Genomic DNA, 21,116 nt, shown 5'->3' with positions numbered 1-21,116 from the left:
GTGAGTGAGTGTTGCCAGACCTATAAACTATTTTGAAATATGTAGTCCACATGAATTATAGTTGTTGATGCAAAAAACTAATCGTGTCCTCCTCCGACCAACCTCCTGCACAAGAAGGAAACAAGCCGGGGACCCCCGATGCTCAAGTCAGTGAGAAGGTCGTAGTAAGAGGTTTTTGGGAGAGTTTCTTGCGTACCTTTTATCTTGGAGGTCTTCTGTATTTATAGGAATGGGAGGGTCCCATCGTGCAGGGATTCTTCTCCTGATATCTTGGAGATTTGATTTAATCCGCTTTTGGTCTCCATCCGATCCCGAGATCTTCGGGATTAGGGATCCTTTTACGAGATTCTTGGGATAACGTTTTTATTTACCCCGTCTATTCCTTGCTCGACCCAGTCCTGACTAACTCTAGTGATGAGTTAGTCTTGATCAGATTTTAAGGATCAAGTTGCTCGCCATCTGTCGGGTGAGATGGAACTGATCCATGATCGATGTCCTTTCTTAATCCGATAGCCAACTATGTAACCGACCTAATTTGAGTCGGTTTTATGGTCGGTCGAGTGACTTCTAAGCTTTGGGCCTTGATCGGCCTTCTTAGATGTTGTTGCCTTGTTTACCGAGTCAACCCTATACATCTTACATGCTTTTCCTTGTGGCTTGTGACTTTATAAGCTTCGGTCGGGAATCATTCTTCGGGACTCGAGCTAAGTCTCTCCTTTAGACATTTAGTTTATTTGCCTTGGTCAGGCTTGTTACCTTGGAATCCCGGGTAGTATCAGTAGAGTTGGGTCATTCCATAACCGGGTCTCCGGACTTGTCATATTTTTTCCCAACAGTAAGCCCCCCTACTTCTTGTGTCAACGTTGTTGACGCTCTAGAGTAGAGTAATCGTTGAGTCAGCTTGAGCTGGGACCGACTTTATGATGGACCATTTAATGTTCGCAGGAGTCTTACATCGTCCGGAGCACGTGACGGTTCGTCAATTGAGGTCGCATGAGCGGGCGACCGTCGGAACGTTTCTTCCCGCTTATAGGCATTGGACACGTGGCGATGGTGGTTGTTGCATCGTTCGGAATGCACCACATGTCGGGCGGGGGAGTTGAAGCGGCTGTCGATTTGACTCCTCCTTAAATGCCCTAGCCACGTGACGTGGCTATATTAGGGGAAGGGGGACACGCTTCTCCCATTTTCGCACGTCTTCCTTTCCCTCCAATTTTCACTACCTTCCCTTTTCCGCCGCCTTCCTGTTTTTTGCCATTTTCATTGTTTTTTCCTCTTGAGTTTTCGACTTTCACTCCCACGTTCACCTCCTTTTCAGCCCTCCTTGTTATCTCTGGTGAGTTTCACACTCTCTCCCTCCCTTTTATTTTCAGTTTTGATGGCAATGCACGGCTCCTCAAGCCCCCGGGAGGGAGTTTTCGGTGAAGAGGGTGAAGCGAGGCGTCTCTGAGATGTCTCGGAATCACCTTCATTGCTGGTGGAGATGGTCATTGGTGCCAATGAGGCTTTTCAACACTCTGTAAGAGTGGCTGGATCCTCAGCGGAGCGCCCTGTTTCCATGGGTCCCTCTCGTGGAAGGGCGTCTCTGGTGACCGCCCCAGGCAGACACAATCCTCCTTAAGGCGGAACCAAAGGAAGAGAATGAGGAGGCCGAAGGAGGTACTGAGTCGGTCTTTACCCAAAATTTGACGAAAGATGCTGAATTGGCGACAGAGGGAGGGGAGGCCGGAGATGAGTAGAGGGGTCCGGTTCCCTCAGTTTTAACTGAAGCGAATCTAGACAGAATTAGGGCCGGGTATCATGTCCCGAACTTGGTCATTATCCATCTCCCTCTGCCGAGTGAATTACCCGACCGTCCCCCTGTTGGGATGGTTGTTATCTTCCAAGTCGCTCTGCAATACAGCTTACGTCTGCCCCTCCAAGGGATAGCTCGGGATCTGCTTTCCTGACTTCAGATCGCACTCAAGCAGATAGTCCCAAACGGCTGGAGGAACTTGTTTAGATGTTCGATGTTGTGGGCTGAGATAGAGCAACCCCCAATGACTATCGATGAGTTTCTCTATCTATTTCAAGTACGGCTGAATTCGCAACAACCCGGGTGGTACCTTTTGTCACGCCCCAAACTCGAAAACCGGGCTCACAAAATTCCCTATCACCGAATCCGGCGCCGATAGCCTCCGTAGAACCCCATTCTCGGCTCCCAGCGCCCATTCGCCAGGTTCCGATCCTGGGATGCTACAAGGAGGATTTTCATCATCAGTTTGATTCGTAAGAAGCATAACCAAAGGCATAACCCACAAACAACAACCAAAAACTCCATCACATTTCCACTATGATCAAAAACTTTACAAGTACAATGAGCATAAAGGGAAATACAATGAAGATAGACCAAAAGCTCCAAAAAGATCTGCTACGTGCTCAAGCCTCAGCGCTGCTGCGATCCAACGTCACCTGCACGCAACGGTCATGCATAAGCTTATGGAAAGCTTAGAGGGTGGTGAAAGTGTATGCTCAAGGTGGTAATGCAGCTATGCAGTATCAGAGTAATGCGAAACATGCTGATGAATGCCAAGAATACCATAGCCGTACTAAGGCCATGCGGTGCAAAGCATGAATGATGTCGGCCCTACCAAGGCCATGCAATGCGAAATGCAACTCAAGCACACAAACCCTCATCTAAGTCCACATGTCAATACGGCTCAAATCTGGAATATCACCGGGGTCTAGTACACTCCAAGCCAGATTGCTGCCCCATCGCGCGCAATAAGGTGAGTGAAAAAGACCTCACTATCCACCTGCCAAAATTGGGCTCGGCTCGTCAATAGCGGACCCATTCCTCAAGCTGGTCAGACTCAGCCTAGCATTGCCCCCTCCTCTCGGACGGGTAAGGCCGCACTCCCTTCCAACCGACCACGACACAATGGAAAGCGCAACCGTCTGGTAATCGACACTCGGCGCTCATGCACACACTTGGTCTAGACGTTGGAGCAACCTCTTGGTATCATAAGGGTTTAGGGACTTTCACCCAGGGATATCTATCACACCCCATATAGAACAGTATTTTCGGTATCCAATCATGCCAACCACGATACGTCTGTGGAGGCTACGGCCCTTATGTCGCTAGGGCGTACAGTAACCATATCACACAATGCGAATGCATGAATCACACTATCCAGTCATACAGCAATCCTGCACTTATCGTGTGCTCATGTAGGGCAACACCCCCTGTACGGGAGTCCCTAAACAATCTGCCCGAAGGCATATGCGATGATCAGTCATTCCTCATATCAAGCATACGTATGATTTATATGGTCATGAATCATGGAATTAAACATGTTAAATAGGATGGATGATAATCATAACAAAGATGGGCCTAGACGGCCTACACATTAGACGTACAAGCCTAACAATGGGCCCTCGGAAAAGGCTTAATGCGGACATTGAACCAACACTATACTTGCAATGTGGACGTCAAACCAACATTGCCCCCAAGGCACGACTGTCGTAAATATCATTACATAAATTATGTTGGGATCGTACATTGCAATGGACCTTAGGTACATCCCACTGGGCCTTAAATATATCAAATGGGCCATATCATATGGGCCTTATATTCATCAAGTGGGCCACATCATTGGGCCGCACCAATGGGCCTTATGTACATTGCAATGGACCATAGTCCGTGGGCCTTAGAATGCATCAAATGTGCCTAATCTTATGGGCCTTATATGTATCAAATGTGTAAGACTCGTGTCCTAGTCCGTACTGTTCCGTTGGCCTCCGCGGTCCTTCCGGTCAAATTTCGGCAACCTTCGCACCATATTCGGTGTTTGCGCACGATCCTAAGCCAGGTCCCGTGCACCGACGTCGGCTTGACCCGAAAGTTGTATCATAGCGACTGCGTCGTCGCCGCGGTTCCAACGCCGTGACTTGCGCACCGAACCGATACCCAGGCAAGAAGATGCCGATCAGCGTTTATTCTGAAGAAACACCGCGCGTTGCGGATTTCGAGGGAATCTCTACGCAATAAGTCCCATCAATCAACATTTAATGCATCCCATACATCAAGTACATCACCCCATCCCCTCTTTTTTTCAAAGAATCTACCCTCCTTCCACTCACCACTCCTCTTTTCCCATTTTCAACATCTACCATACCCCTTTTTCAACTTTTCAACCCAAACCATCCCCCATCACACCTCACCCATCCTTATCACCCCGGTGATTATCCAGAACCCCATTTTCGGATCCCGGCACCCATTCACCAGGTTCCGATCCTGGAATACTACAAGGAGGATTTCAAGTCATCAGTCTGATTCATAATGAGCATAACAAAAGCATAACCCACAAACAATAACCACAAGAACACCACCACAAAATCCACTAAGATCAAAAACTTTTGAGTACAATGCGATAGAAAAGGAAAATACAATGTGATAAAAGAAACAAAACTCCAGGAGCTCGTCTGCACGGTCCAACTACGGCGAGACTATGGCTGCGACTGCGTCCTGGCGTCACCTGCACGCATCAATCGTGCATAAGCTTATGGAAAGCTTAGAGGGTGGTGTAAGTGTGTGCGCAATATAAACGTGCTCAAAATGCAAGGTCAGAGTGATGCGGAATCATGGTGATGAGCACATGAATGCAATCAGCCGTACCAAGGCTATGCGGTGCAAGATATGAATGCTATCGGCCATACACAGCCATGCGATGCGAGATGCAACTCAAGCATGCCAATTCTCAACATGTATCAGTACAGTTTTCATTCTGGATAATCACCGGGGTTCAATACACTCCAAATGGCACTGCTCCTCTCCTGCCGCACAGCCCAAATGAGCGTAAGAAACCTCACTATCCGCCCGACCAATAGTCCGCCAATACCTATCCTAAGCACGTCGATAGCGGACCCATTCGCGAGCCTGGTCAAACTCAGCTAGTATTGCCCCTACCCTCGGGCGAGTAAGGCCACACTCCTTTCCAACCGACCACGACACAGTGGGAGACGCGGCCTCCTGGTATTCGGCCCTCGTGCGCTCATATATCCACTCGGTCTCGACATTGGAGTCATCCTCTGGTACCATCGGGTTTAGGGATTTTCACCCAGGGACATCTATGGCGCCCGTATGCTAGAACCAAACATTTCCGGTATCCAATCCAGCCACCCACGATGTGTCTGTGGAGGCTATGGCCCTGATGTCGCTAGGGCATATAGTAACTATAATCACACAAATGCAAGTGCATGAGTCACATCATCAGTCATGCAACAGTCTGTATGTACCATGCACTTATATGGGGCAACTCCGCCTATCAGGGAGCCCATAAACAGTCTGCCCAAAGGCATATGCTATGATCGGTCACTCCTCACGTCAGGCATACATATGATGCGAATGATCATGAACCATGGATCTATACTAAACATGCATATAGGGATGGGCTCTGCGTATCACAGAAATGGGCCTAGACGGCCTGCAGAGTATAAGTATGAACCTATCAGTGGCCTTAAGGAGTGTGACAATGCGGACATTTAACCAACATTGTCCTTACAATGTGGACGTCAAACCAACATTGTTCCCAAGGCTTAGCCCGCCATAAAGCACCATTACACAAACCATAGGAAATCACACATTGCAATGGACTAATATACATCTCATTGGGCCTCGACCCATAGTGCTCAGATACATCAAATGGGCCATCTCATATGGGCCTTATATAAGTCAAGTGGGCCGCATTAGTGGGCCTTATGTACATTGCAATGGGCCATAACCCATGGGCCTTTACATATGTTAAATGGGTCGAATCACATGGGCCTTATGTATATACCAAGGTGGGCCTCAATAATGGCCACAAATACACATCCAGGTGGGCCTCAACAACGGCCATATGGTTGAACAACTTGGATGTAACACTTGCATCATGGTGGGGCCCATATAGGCCCACCATCATATATATATATATATTATATATAATATTATTATATGTAAACATATACAATATTATATATAATAATAATATAATATTATATATATATACACATATATATGTATATACATATATAGATATGTATGTATGCCCACACACACACTCACACACGTGCACACACACCCACATGCATACACACATGCACACACACCCACATGCATACACACGTGCACACACTTGCACATTCACGTGCAGCAGGGAAGGGTCCCACCGTCCAGACGGTGTGGATGAACACAGACATCAAGTAGGCCCCACCGTCCGTCGGGACGGTGGGCATGTAACACATGCATCCTTGTGGGTCCCATGCGAGGCCCACCATAGCGTTTATCTTCCATCCGCCTCCGTTCATAAGGTCACACGGCCAGGGAGAAGGGGAACAACAAATTTCAGCTTATCCAAAACTTTTGGGACCCAGAAAGGGGTTTCAATGGTAGAGTTCAATTCACACTGTTTCTTGTGATGTGGGCCGCCCGAGCGCTGGATTGGCCTGATTTTTGAGGGGGGTCCATGTCAAATAGTGGCCCACCAAATGGGTGGCGTGGATACAAAATATACATCATGGTGGGGCCCACGGATGGAGCCGTGGGTCCCTGCCTCTTGGCCGCCCGTTACTGCTGCTGCTTTAAATTTTTTTTTTTTTTTTTTTTTAATTTTTTTTTGTTTTGGGGCCCACCGAGATGTGATTCACAATCCAGCCCGTCCAATATGTGAGTCCCACCTAACTGACCGTTCAGACCAAGTTTCAGATTCATCCAAATTTCAGACGGGTCCCACCAAGTGTTTTTATATGTTTAGGAATGTCTTCACATGATTTTTGATGGTATGGCCCGCCTGAGTTTTGTTTATGGCTGATTTTTGGGGTGGACGGCTAGTCCATGGGGAACCATCAAATGCACGGTGTTGATGGTCGAAAGGAATCACGGTGGGGCCCACAATTGGGGCCGTGAGCCCAGCCCGACCGTCCGTCCGTCAGCGGCAGCGGCTGCTGCTTGCTTCTTCTTCTTTTTTTTTTTGAAAATCGGTTTTTCTACGGTTTTTCCTAGGTGGGGCCCGCTTCAGTACGATCCACTCCATCCATTGGTCTCTGTGGCTTGATACCAACCCATAGAGTCCAATATTGAGCTATGTACAGGAGCATCAGGGAGCAAATCAAAGGTAGGGACACTGTTTCCTATGGTACGGCCCGCCAGAAAATGGGATCAACTTCATTTTTCGGCTCAACGCCTAAAATGAGTTGAGGAACAACATGGACGGCTCGGATCTTACATATACATCAAGGTGGGGCCTGCATGAGTGGCCCACCACTCCTTTCTTCTCTTTTTTTTTTTTTTTAAAAGCCCATTGTTGCAACGTCCAGCGTCCAGGGACGCTGGACGGTTTGTATATATTCACAAAAATGTGGTGGGTCCCACGTGAATGTGGCCCACCAATATATATATATATACATATACATTTAATATTTACCTTATATTGTATATATATATAAGTACATATTATATTATATATTATATACATATATTATATAAAATATAACATACATATATATATATATATATATATATATATATATATATATATATATATATACATATAAAAAGATGCATTGGACCCATCCCAACAGTAGAGGGTGCGGATCATCACCTATAATAGAGTGGGCCACACCGTCTGATGTAGATGGACGGAGGAGATGTAACACCTATCGGTGGGATCCACACCATTACAAAGAAAGAATGAGAGAGAGATAAAGAGAGAGATACACGGTGAGATAGAGGAACCCCGCCACTATGGGCCCTCTTGATTAAATCACATACATCCAAATGGGTCCCACCAACAAGTGGGCCCTAAAATTTAAATTAATGGAAAAACACCCACCTTATCTTCCTTCTCCTAGCTCCCTTGGACTCCTTAGCTCCTTACCTTCACTTTTAATGGAGATTGATGAAGGATGAATGGTTGAGATTGGAGATGAGAGGGTGGGCCACACTTGAAGTTGAGAGGGAGTGTTGGATGAGTGAAATTTCTCATGGGATTTGGAAAAATTGCTAGAGAATGAGAGGGAGAGATAGAAATAATGGATGGAGGGATGGGTGGAGTGATGGTTGTAAGAAAGAAGTGATGAGGGGTATGGTTTAGTTTGAAATTGGTGGAGAAGAGGGATGGTTGAGGTTGAAAATGAGAAAAAGAGGAATGGTGAGGTGGAAAGATGGTGGACTTTTGGAAAAAGAGGGAATGGGTGAAGTACTTTGAGGTATGGTTGCATTTATGGTTAATTAGTGGGACTAATTGTGTAGAGATTCCCTCGAAATCCGCAACGCGCGGTGTTTCTTCGGAATAAACGCTGATCGGCATCTTCTTACCTGGGTATCGGTTCGGTGCGCAAGTCACGGCGTTGGAACCGCGGCGACGACGCGATCGCTATGATAAAACTTTCGGATCAAGCCGACGTCGGTGCGCGGGACCTGGCTTAGGATCGTGCGCAAACACCGAATACGGTGCGAAGGTTGCCGAAATTTGACCGGAAGGACCGCGAAAGCTAATGAAATGGTACGGATTAGGACACGGGTCTTACAGCTCTCCCCACCAAATAAAAATTTCGTCCTCGAAATTTAAACAATCAACACAAGAAAACATAAATCATAATAGAAGAGGAAGCAAGGCATCGCCATATAAATACCAGAGACAACCTATAACATACAACATACAATCAATCATCAAAGAGATGAGGATAGCGCTCTCGAATCTCAGCCTCGCGCTCCCAAGATGCCTCATCCACAGAATGGTGACCCCACTGAACCTTCACCAAGGGGATGACCTTGGTTCGGAGGACCTGCTCCTTCCGATCAAGGATACGAACTGGCTGCTCGATGTAAGAAGCGTCCTCACGAACCTCCAACGGCTGCCAATCGATAACAGGAACGATGTCTGACCCACACTTCCTCAACATAGAGACGTGGAAAACGTTGTGGACGCCAGACAACTGAGATGGTAAGGCAAGCCGATAGGCCACAGCGCCAATGCGCTCAGTGATCTCGAAAGGTCCTATGAATCTCGGGGCAAGCTTACCCTTCGCTCCAAATCTAACTATGCCCTTCATAGGCGAGACCTTGAGATACACACGGTCCCCTACATCAAACTCTAAGGGACGACGCCGGCGATCAGCAACACTCTTCTGCCGGCTCTGAGCTGTGCGCATCCTCTGCCTGATAATATCAATAACCTCTGATGTCTCCTGCACAAGCTCAGGACCTAGGAGACGCCGCTCTCCAACCTCGGTCCAACAACTCGGAGATCTGCACGGTCTGCCATATAATGCCTCAAAAGGAGCCATGCCAATGGTCGCCTGATAGCTGTTATTGTATGCGAACTCAGCCAATCGCAGATGCTCATCCCAGCTACCACCGAAGTCAATCACGCAGGCCCGAAGCATATCCTCAAGGATCTGGTTGACCCTTTCGGTCTGGCCATCGGTCTGCGGATGATACGCGGTACTGAGCTGCAAATCAGTGCCCATAGCTCTCTGAAAGCTCCTCCAGAACTGAGACGTGAATCTCGGATCTCGGTCAGAAACGATCGAGACTGGTACGCCGTGCAGTCTCACAATCTCCTCTAGGAATAACCCCGCAAGCCGGTCCAAGGGCCAAGTCGCACGAATCGCAAGAAAATGTGCCGACTTCGTCAGACGGTCCACGACAACCCAGATAGCGTCATGACCGCGCTGAGTCCTCGGCAAACCCATAATAAAATCTGTAGATACGTGCTCCCACTTCCACATCGGGACGCTCAACGGCTGCAATAGACCAGGGGGTCTCTGATGATCGGCCTTGACACGCTGGCATGTGTCACACTCGGCCACAAAACTGGCAATCTGGCGCTTCATTCCTGCCCAATAATACTGTCGCCTCATATCACGGTACATCTTCGTCGAGCCAGGGTGGATAGAAAATCGCGATCGATGTGCCTCGGTCATAAGATCTCTGCGCAACTCAGGAATATCCGGGACACACAATCGGCCTCTAAAGCGAAGTCCACCATCAGCACCAATCTGCCAATCTGTCTGACTCTCAGATGCCGCATCTGCTCGGTAATCCTGCAACGACTCATCTGTCTGCTGAGCCTCGATCACCCTTGCGACAAGAGAGGGTTGAATCGACAGGCTCGATAACTGAACGATAGAAGACTGCAGACCAAAATCAAAGTCGTACTCTGCTATATCCTCGAGCATCTTCCACTCCTGAATCATCATATGTGCCACTAGGCCTCGTGGCTGACGGCTAAGGGCATCCGCTACCACATTCGCCTTGCCTGGGTGGTACTGGAGGTCAAAATCATAATCCTTCAGAAGCTCCATCCAGCGTCTCTGTCTCATGTTCAGCTCAGACTGAGAGAATAAATACTTCAAGCTCTTGTGGTCAGAGAAGAGCTCGAACCTAACCCCATAAAGATAGTGTCTCCACACCTTCAGTGCGAAGACGACTGCTGCCAGCTCCAAATCGTGCGTGGGGTAGTTCAGCTCATGAACCTTGAGCTGGCGAGACGCAAATGCTACAGGTCTACCGTGCTGCATCAGGACAGCACCCAATCCAATACGCGAAGCATCGGTAAATACCACGAATCCATCACTCCCAGAGGGAAGAGTGAGGACAGGAGCGACCGTGAGGGTCCTTTCACTCCATAAATGCTCGCTCAAAGGCGTCACTCCAAATAAACTCGCGCCCTTCCGAGTCAACCGGGTCAAGGGCTGCAATACGGAGAAGCCCTCAATGAAACGCCGATAATATCCCGCTAAACCAAGGAAATTGCGGATCTTGGACGCATCCGTGGGCTGACCCCACCGACGCATCGCCTCAACCTTCGAGGGGTCCATGCGACACCCTCCTCGTCACCACGTGACCGAGGAATCTCACCTCCTCCCCCGAACTCACACTTCTCCAGCCTTCGCATATAGCCGGTGGGCACGGAGGGTCTGCAAGGCAATCTCCAGATGCTGCATATGGTCCTCACAGGTCCTCGAATATATCAGAATGTCGTCGATGAAGACCACAACAAACTGATCGAGATATGGACGAAAGACCTCGTTCATCAACTGCATGAAGACCGCGGGTGCATTGGTCAATCCAAAGGACATGACCTGAAACTCAAAATGACCATAACGCGTCCTGAAGGCTGTCTTCGGGATGTCCTCCTCTCGGACACGAATCTGATGATAACCAGAACGCAGGTCAATCTTCGAAAAGAACTGTGCACCCTGCAGCTGATCAAATAAATCGTCTATCCTTGGGAGCGGGTACTTGTTCTTAATCGTGACCCGGTTGAGCTCGCGGTAATCTACGCAGAGCCTCAACGAGCCATCCTTCTTCCTAACGAAGAGTACCGGCGCTCCCCAAGGCGAACTGCTTGGACGAATAAATCCTAACTCACGCAACTCGTCCAACTGACGCTGCAGCTCACGCAACTCCATCGGTGCCATACGGTACGGGGCCTTCGAGATAGGTGCGGTACCGGGCACAAGATCGATCTGGAACTCGATATGACGGCGAGGAGGCAATCCTGGAATCTCCTGGAATACGTCGGGGAAGTCGCAAACAACCGGCAACCGATCAATACAAATGGCCATAGGCTCCTCGACTGCACAGGACATCAAGCAAGACAACGGCTCTCCTCTGTGCTCGGCGATGAATCGGAATCGCTGCAAGCCTGGTATGCGTAATGTGACCGCCTCGCAGTAACATCCAAGATAGCGTGATACTCGCAAGCCAATCCATGCCCAAGATAACGCCAAAATCTGACATCGGCAGCACAAACAAGTCAGCAGGTAAAAAGATATCACCGACAAGAACCGGCAAGATGGACAGAAATGGCCCAATACCGTGGTCCTCCCTAAGGGCGTCGATACGATCAATCCCTCACTAGTAGACTCTCTCTGCAATCATTGGCAGAAATCCCTGGACATGAATGAGTGAGAAGCGCCGTAATCAAATAATACTCGGGCGATGCATGAAGAGACGGGAAGTATACCTCGACGACTCCTCCGGATGATCATGCGGTCTCGCGAGCCGCGTAGAACCTAGCTCTGAGCCGGGCCGGGAGGTGCCTATCCTCTCTAAGCATGCTGCTGCTGCCGCCTCTGCGGCGGCCTATACCTGCCCTCGCGCCGAGGTCTCGTGGCCGAGGTGGCGCGGCGCCGCCGATGGGGCCGCTGCCGCCGACGGCCGCCGAGGTCGCCTGAAGGTCGCTCTGTCGGTCAAGGCTGCTGTGGTGCTCTCGGCGGATGTAGGTGAGGCTGCTGTGATCCTCTCGACTGCTGCAGATGAGGGCGAGGGCACTCAGACAGGCGATGCCCTGACCCACCACATCCAAAACAAGTCCCTGCAAACGGCTGCTGGGGTGGCGCTGGAGGTGCTGCTGGGGCTGCTGGTGCTCTAGCAGGTGGGTGGCTCCTATACCTCTGTGGTCGTCGCTGCTGCTGAGAGCTACTAGAGGGGGTCTGCCTCTTCTGATTCTGCTCTGATCTCTGTCGGCCTGCGCGCCAGCCCACTCAGTCTCATAAATCTGAGCCCTCCGCACTACAGCCTGAAAGGTCGGAAGCTCGTGCCCAATCACACGGCCTCGAAGACCGTAACGTAAGCCGCTCTCGAAACGACGGGCCTTCCGCCCCTCATCATCAACCATATATGGCGCAAACCTCGATAGCGCCACGAAACGAGCCGCGTACTGTGCCACGGTCATGTCTCCCTGCACCAAAGTCTCGAACTCTAGTGCTCTCGATGTCAAATGTGTAGGGAAGTACTGCTCCTCGAATCGGTCTACAAAATCATCCCATGTCCAGCCGTAGTCAGGTCTGCGACGCGGGTAACCGAGGTCCACCGGTGCTCGGCCTCGCCCGAAAAAGAAACACCGCCAACCGAACTCCCGCTCGGCCGTACATGACATGGTATCAAAATCTTCTCCACATCGGAGCGCCACCTCTCAGCCGTCTGGCTCGCCCTGGAATCGTGGAGGATCAAACTGTCGAAACTCTCGAAGTAGGGCACTCGCGCGCTCCTGCTCTGCCTGGGCCGGTGAAACAACCGAGTGTCTGCTCTGCCCCTGGAGTGCGGCCGTCACAGCCTGCAGCATCTGCTGCAACTGAGAAGCACTCACAGATACGGTCGGATCCGCACTGGTATCTGGTGGAGGTGCAGCATCCTCAGGATGGGCAGTATGAACCTCTGGTAGAGGAGCGACATCCTCAGGCTGGGCAGTAGGAATCTCTGGTGGTGGAGCAGGGGTCGTAGGTGGTAGTGCGGGAGCCGCAGGTGGTGGAGCTGAAGTCTCAGGTGGTGCGGGAGTCGATCGGGTCACTCTCCTACGCGCCATGTCCTACAGGAAAGAGCGAAGGTGCCTATCAACTTAAAGGCTCGCGAAGGCACACACGTTAAGGGTCTGCAATAAAAGATCGCTAGGCTATCCAAACTTAGGACTTAATCATTCATAGCAGACATGTAATGTTGTTCTTGGTTATTCCCGAGTTATGCTCTGATACCAACTTCTGTCACGCCCCGAACTCGGAAACCGGGCTCACAAAATTCCCGATCGCCGAATCCGGCGCCGACAGCCTCCGTAGAACCCCATTTTCGGATCCCGGCACCCATTCACCAGGTTCCGATCCTGGAATACTACAAGGAGGATTTCAAGTCATCAGTCTGATTCATAATGAGCATAACAAAAGCATAACCCACAAACAATAACCACAAGAACACCACCACAAAATCCACTAAGATCAAAAACTTTTGAGTACAATGCGATAGAAAAGGAAAATACAATGTGATAAAAGAAACAAAACTCCAGAAGCTCGTCTGCACGGTCCAACTACGGCGAGACTATGGCTGCGACTGCGTCCTGGCGTCACCTGCACGCATCAATCGTGCATAAGCTTATGGAAAGCTTAGAGGGTGGTGTAAGTGTGTGCGCAATATAAACGTGCTCAAAATGCAAGGTCAGAGTGATGCGGAATCATGGTGATGAGCACATGAATGCAATCAGCCGTACCAATGCTATGCGGTGCAAGATAAGAATTCTAACGGCCATACACAGCCATGCGATGCGAGATGCAACTCAAGCATGCCAATTCTCAACATGTATCAGTACAGTTATCATTCTGGATAATCACCGGGGTTCAATACACTCCAAATGGCACTGTCGCTCTCCTAGCCGCACAGTCCAAGTGAGCGTAAGAAACCTCACTATCCGCCTGACCAATAGTCCGCCAATACCTATCCGGCACGTCGATAGCGGACCCATTCGCGAGCTGGTCAAACTCAGCCTAGTATTGCCCCCTACCCTCGGGCGAGTAAGGCCACACTCCTTTCCAACCGACCACGACACAGTGGGAGACGCGGCCTCCTGGTATTCGGCCCTCGTGCGCTCATATATCCACTCGGTCTCGACATTGGAGTCATCCTCTGGTACCATCGGGTTTAGGGATTTTCACCCAGGGACATCTATGGTGCCCGTATGCTAGAATCAAATATTTCCGGTCTCCAATCCTGCCATCCACGATGTATCTGTGGAGGCTATGGCCCTGATGTCGCTAGGGCATATAGTAACTATAATCACACAAATGCAAGTGCATGAGTCACATCATCAGTCATGCAACAGTCTGTATGTACCATGCACTTATATGGGGCAACTCCGCCTATCAGGGAGCCCATAAACAGTCTGCCCAAAGGCATATGCTATGATCGGTCACTCTTCACGTCAGGCATACATATGATGCGAATGATCATGAACCATGGATCTATACTAAACATGCATATAGGGATGGGCTCTGCGTATCACAGAAATGGGCCTAGACGGCCTGCAGAGTATAAGTATGAACCTATCAGTGGCCTTAAGGAGTGTGACAATGCGGACATTTAACCAACATTGTCCTTACAATGTGGACGTCAAACTAACATTGTTCCCAAGGCTTAGCCCGCCATAAAGCACCATTACACAAACCATAGGAAATCACACATTGCAATGGACTAATATACATCTCATTGGGCCTCGACCCATAGTGCTCAGATACATCAAATGGGCCATCTCATATGGGCCTTATATAAGTCAAGTGGGCCGCATTAGTGGGCCTTATGTACATTGCAATGGGCCATAACCCATGGGCCTTTACATATGTTAAATGGGTCGAATCACATGGGCCTTATGTATATACCAAGGTGGGCCTCAATAATGGCCACAAATACACATCCAGGTGGGCCTCAACAACGGCCATATGGTTGAACAACTTGGATGTAACACTTGCATCATGGTGGGGCCCATATAGGCCCACCATCATATATATATATATTATATATAATATTATTATATGTAAACATATACAATATTATATATAATAATAATATAATATTATATATATATACACATATATATGTATATACATATATAGATATGTATGTATGCCCACACACACACTCACACACGTGCACACACACCCACATGCATACACACATGCACACACACCCACATGCATACACACGTGCACACACTTGCACATTCACGTGCAGCAGGGAAGGGTCCCACCGTCCAGGACGGTGCGGACGAACACAGACATCAAGTAGGCCCCACCGTCCGTCTGGACGGTGGGCATGTAACACATGCATCACTGTGGGTCCCATGCGAGGCCCACCATAGCGTTTATCTTCCATCCGCTCCGTTCATAAGGTCACACGGGCCAGGGAGAAGGGGAACAACAAATTTCAGCTTGATCTGGAACTTCTGTGGACCCAGAAAGGGTTTCAATGGTAGAGTTCAATTCACACTGTTTCTTGTGATGTGGGCCGCCCGAGCGCTGGATTGGCCTGATTTTTGAGGGGGGTCCATGTCAAATAGTGGCCCACCAAATGGGCGGTGTGGATACAAAATATACATCATGGTGGGGCCCACGGATGGAGCCGTGGGTCCCTGCCTCTTGGCCGCCCGCCCGTCAGTGCAGCAGCAGCAGCGCTGCTGCTTTAAATTTTATTTTTTTATTTTTTTTTTGTTTTGGGGCCCACCGAGATGTGATTCACAATCCAGCCCATCCAATATGTGAGTCCCACCTAACTGACCGTTCAGACCAAGTTTCAGATTCATCCAAATTTCAGACGGGTCCCACCAAGTGTTTTTATATGTTTAGGAATGTCTTCACATGATTTTTGATGGTATGGCCCTCTGAGTTTTGTTTATGGCTGATTTTGGGGTGGACGGCTAGTCCATGGGGAACCATCAAATGCACGTGTTGATGGTCGAAAGGAATCACGGTGGGGCCCACAATTGGGGCCGTGAGCCCCCAGCCCGTCCGCCCGTCGGTGGCCAGCGCTGGCAGCAGTAGCAGCAGCACTGCTGCTTCTTTATTTTTTTTGAAAAAAAAGGGTTTTGTTGCGGTTTTTCCCAGGTGGGGCCCGCTTTAGTAAGATCCACTCCATCCATTGGTCTCTGTGGCTTGATACCAACCCATAGAGTCCAATATTGAGCTTTTTCAGATGTACAGGAGCATCAGGGAGCAAATCAAAGGTAGGGACACTGTTTCCTATGGTACGGCCCGCCAGAAAATGGGATCAACTTCATTTTTCGGCTCAACGCCTAAAATGAGTTGAGGAACAACATGGACGGCTCGGATCTTACATATACATCAAGGTGGGGCCTGCATGAGTGGCCCACCACTCCTTTCTTCTCTTTTTTTTTTTTTTTTTTTTTTTTAAGTTCATTGTTGCAACGTCCAGCGTCCAGGGACGCTGGACGGTTTGTATATATTCACAAAAATGTGGTGGGTCCCACGTGAATGTGGCCCACCAATATATATATATACATATACATTTAATATTTACCTTATATTGTATATATATATAAGTACATATTATATTATATATTATATACATATATTATATAAAATATAACATACATATATATATATATATACATATAAAAAAGATGCATTGGACCCATCCAAACAGTGGATGGTGCGGATCATCACCTATAATAGAGTGGGCCACACCGTCTGATGTAGATGGACGGAGGAGATGTAACACCTATCGGTGGGATCCACACCATTACAAAGAAAGAATGAGAGAGAGATAAAGAGAGAGATACACGGTGAGATAGAGGAACCCCGCCACTATGGGCCCTCTTGATTAAATCACATACATCCAAATGGGTCCCACCAACAAGTGGGCCCTAAAATTTAAATTAATGGAAAAACACCCACCTTATCTTCCTTCTCCTAGCTCCCTTGGACTCCTTAGCTCCTTACCTTCACTTTTAATGGAGATTGATGAAGGATGAATGGTTGAGATTGGAGATGAGAGGGTGGGCCACACTTGAAGTTGAGAGAGGAGTGTTGGATGAGTGAAATTTCTCATGGGATTTGGAAAAATTGCTAGAGAATGAGAGGGAGAGATAGAAATAATGGATGGAGGGATGGGTGGAGTGATGGTTGTAAGAAAGAAGTGATGAGGGGTATGGTTTAGTTTGAAATTGGTGGAGAAGAGGGATGGTTGAGGTTGAAAATGAGAAAAGAGGAATGGTGAGGTGGAAAGATGGTGGACTTTTGGAAAAAGAGGGAATGGGTGAAGTACTTTGAGGTATGGTTGCATTTATGGTTAATTAGTGGGACTAATTGTGTAGAGATTCCCTCGAAATCCGCAACGCGCGGTGTTTCTTCAGAATAAACGCTGATCGGCATCTTCTTACCTGGGTATCGGTTCGGTGCGCAAGTCACGGCGTTGGAACCGCGGCGACGACGCGATCGCTATGATAAAACTTTCGGATCAAGCCGACGTCGGTGCGCGGGACCTGGCTTAGGATCGTGCGCAAACACCGAATACGGTGCGAAGGTTGCCGGAATTTGACCGGAAGGACCGCGAAAGCTAATGAAATGGTACGGATTAGGACACGGGTCTTACACAAACCATCCCCCATCACACCTCACCCATCCTTATCACCCCTCTCTCTCTCTCATTTCTCATATCTCTCCAAGCAACCCCCCCAAGCCTCAAACGTCCAAGCTTCCTCTCCCTCTTAAGTGTGGTCCACCTTCCATCATCCATCTACACCCTCCCATCTCTCATCCACACCATTAATCCCCCATCATCCACCATCCAAGGCATAGGCAAGGTGCATTTGAAGCCAAGGGAGCAAGGAGAAGGAAGATAAGGTGGGTGATCCACCGTCATTTCTCCTATTTTTTTGGGCCACATGTGGTGGGACCCGTTTGATGTATGCATGTATGAAATGGAGGGCCCATAGTGGCGGGGTCCCTCCTCTATCTCACCGTGTATCTCTCTCTATTTCTCTCTCTTTCCCTCTCTTTCTCTCTTCCTTAGAATGAAGTGGGCCCCACCAATATATTAAATCTACTCCATCCATCAAATAGGGAGGCCCACCTCATTTTAGGAGAGATCCCCCCCTATTTAGAGTAAATGATATATTATAATATTTTATTAATATTTATATATATGGTAGGCCATGATCATGTGGGACCTACCTTGATGAACATGGGCCACTCACGCGTGGGACCCACCATGAGGCAGTGTTTATCCAAATCGTCCAACGTCCAGAGACGCTGGACGTTGGCTGAACCAAAAAAAAAAAAGGAAATTTCTTTGGGTTTTGGGGCGGACCGCTCATGCAGGTCCCACCTTGATGTTTGTGCTTAATCCACGCCGTCCATCCCATTCAGGGGATCATTTTAGGCGTTGAGCCTAAGGATGGGACTAATCCAATTTTTTTGGTGGGCCAGAGCATACGAAAACAACTTCCTTACCGTCAAAAATCACCCTACCGTCTCTGTACTCCGAAAAATACCCAATGTTGGGCTCGTTGGGTTTGTTTTGAGACCCAGCAATTGATAGTTGGGACGGATCCACCTGATGTGGGCCCCGCACTCGAAAAACCCCAAGATCATGGATTTTCAAAAAAAAAATATAAGGGCGCTTGCCATCGACACATGCAGACGCTGCGTTTACACTGCGGCGGCGGGCGAGGGACCCACGGCTCCATCCGTGGGCCCCACCATGATGTATATTTTGTATCCACACCGCCCATTTGGTGGGCCACTATCTGACGTGGACCCCCTCTAAAAATCAGGCCAATCCAACGCTCGGGCGGCCCACATCACAAGAAACAGTGTGAATTGAACTCTACCATTGAAACCCTTTCTGGGTCCACAGAAGTTCCAGATCAAGCTGAAATTTGTTGTTCCCCTTCACCCTGGCCCGTGTGACCTTATGAACGGATCGGATGGAAGATAAACGCTATGGTGGGCCTCACATGGGACCCACAGTGATGCATGTGTTACATGCCCACCGTCCAGACGGACGGTGGGGCCTACTTGATGTATGTGTTCGTCCGCACCGTCCTCCTGGACGGTGGGACCCCCCTCCCTGCTGCACGTGAATGTGCACGTGTGTGCACGTGTGTATGCATGTGGGTGTGTGTGCACGTGTGTATGCATGTGGGTGTGTGTGCACGTGTGTGAGTGTGTGTGGATATACATACATACATATATATATATATATATGTATATATATATATAATATTATATTATTATTATATATAATATTGTATATATTTACATATATTAATATTATATATAATATATATATATGATGGTGGGCCTCTATAGGCCCCACCATGATGCATGTGTTGCATCCAAGTTGTTCAACCATATGGCCGTTGTTGAGGCCCACATGATGTGTACTTGTGGCCGTTGTTGAGGCCCACCTGGATGTGTATTTGTGGCCATTGTTGAGGCCCACCTTGGTATATACATAAGGCCCATGTGATTCGACCCATTTAACGTATTTAAAGGCCCATGGGTTATGGCCCATTGCAACGTACATAAGGCCCACTAATGCGGCCCACTTGATTTATATAAGGCCCATATGAGATGACCCATTTAATGTATCTGAGAACTATGGGTCGAGGCCCAATGAGATGTATATGGTCCATTGCAATGTGTGATTTCCTATGGTTTGTGTAATGGTACTTTATGGCGGGCTATGCCTTGGGAACAATGTTGGTTTGACGTCCACATTGTAAGGATAATGTTGGTTAAATGTCCGCATTGTCACACTCCTTAAGGCCACTGATAGGTCCATACTTATACTCTGCAGGCCGTCTAGGCCCATCTCTGTGATACGCAGAGCCCATCCCTATATGCATGTTTAGTATAGATCCATGATTTATTATCATACGCATCATATGTATGACTGGTATGAGGAGTGATTGATCATAGCATATGCCTTCTGACAGATCGTTATGATAGGCGGAGTTGCCCTGTATGAGCGCATGGGTTACGCAGGACTATTCATGACTTGTAGTGTGACTCATGCACTTGCATTGTGTGATTATAGTTACTGTACGCCTTAGCGACACCGGGGCCATAGCCTCCAAGAGACACATCGTGGGTGGCCGGATTGATACCGAAAATGTTTGGTTCAGTATACGGGCGCCATAGATGTCCTTGGGTGAAAATCCCTAAACCCGATGGTACGGAGGATGACTCCAACGTCGAGACCGAGTGGATATACGAGCGCATGAGGGCCGAATACCGAGGAGGCCGCGTCTCCCACTATGTCGTGGTCGGTTGGAAAGGAGTGTGGCCTTACTCGCCCGAGGGTAGGGGCAATACTAGGCCGAGTTTGACCACTCGCGAATGGGTCCGCTATCGACGTCTCGGGTAGGTAGGCCGATATTGGTCGGCGGATAGTGAGGTTTCTTACGCTCACTTGGGCTGTGCGGCTAGGAGAGCGACAGTGCCATTTGGAGTGTATTGAACCCCGGTGATTATCCAGAATGAGAACTGTACTGATACATGTTGAGGATTGGCATGCTTGAGTTGCATCTTGTATCGCATGGCCGTGTTATGGCCGATAGCATTCATATCTTGCACCGCATAGCCTTGGTACGGCTGTTTGCATTCATGTGCTCATCACCATGATTCCGCATCACACTGACCTTGCATTTTGAGCACGTTTATATTGCGCACACACTTAAACCACCCTCTAAGCTTTCCATAAGCTTATGCACGATTGATGCGTGCAGGTGACGCCAGGACGCAGTCGCAGCCATAGTCTCGCTGTAGTTGGAGCGTGCAGCCGAGCTTCTGGAGTTTTGTTTCTT

This window comes from Magnolia sinica, chromosome 4 (genome assembly GCF_029962835.1).
Source record: "Magnolia sinica isolate HGM2019 chromosome 4, MsV1, whole genome shotgun sequence".
Classification (NCBI taxonomy): Eukaryota; Viridiplantae; Streptophyta; class Magnoliopsida; order Magnoliales; family Magnoliaceae; genus Magnolia; species Magnolia sinica.
Note: the sequence above shows the minus strand (reverse complement) of the source record.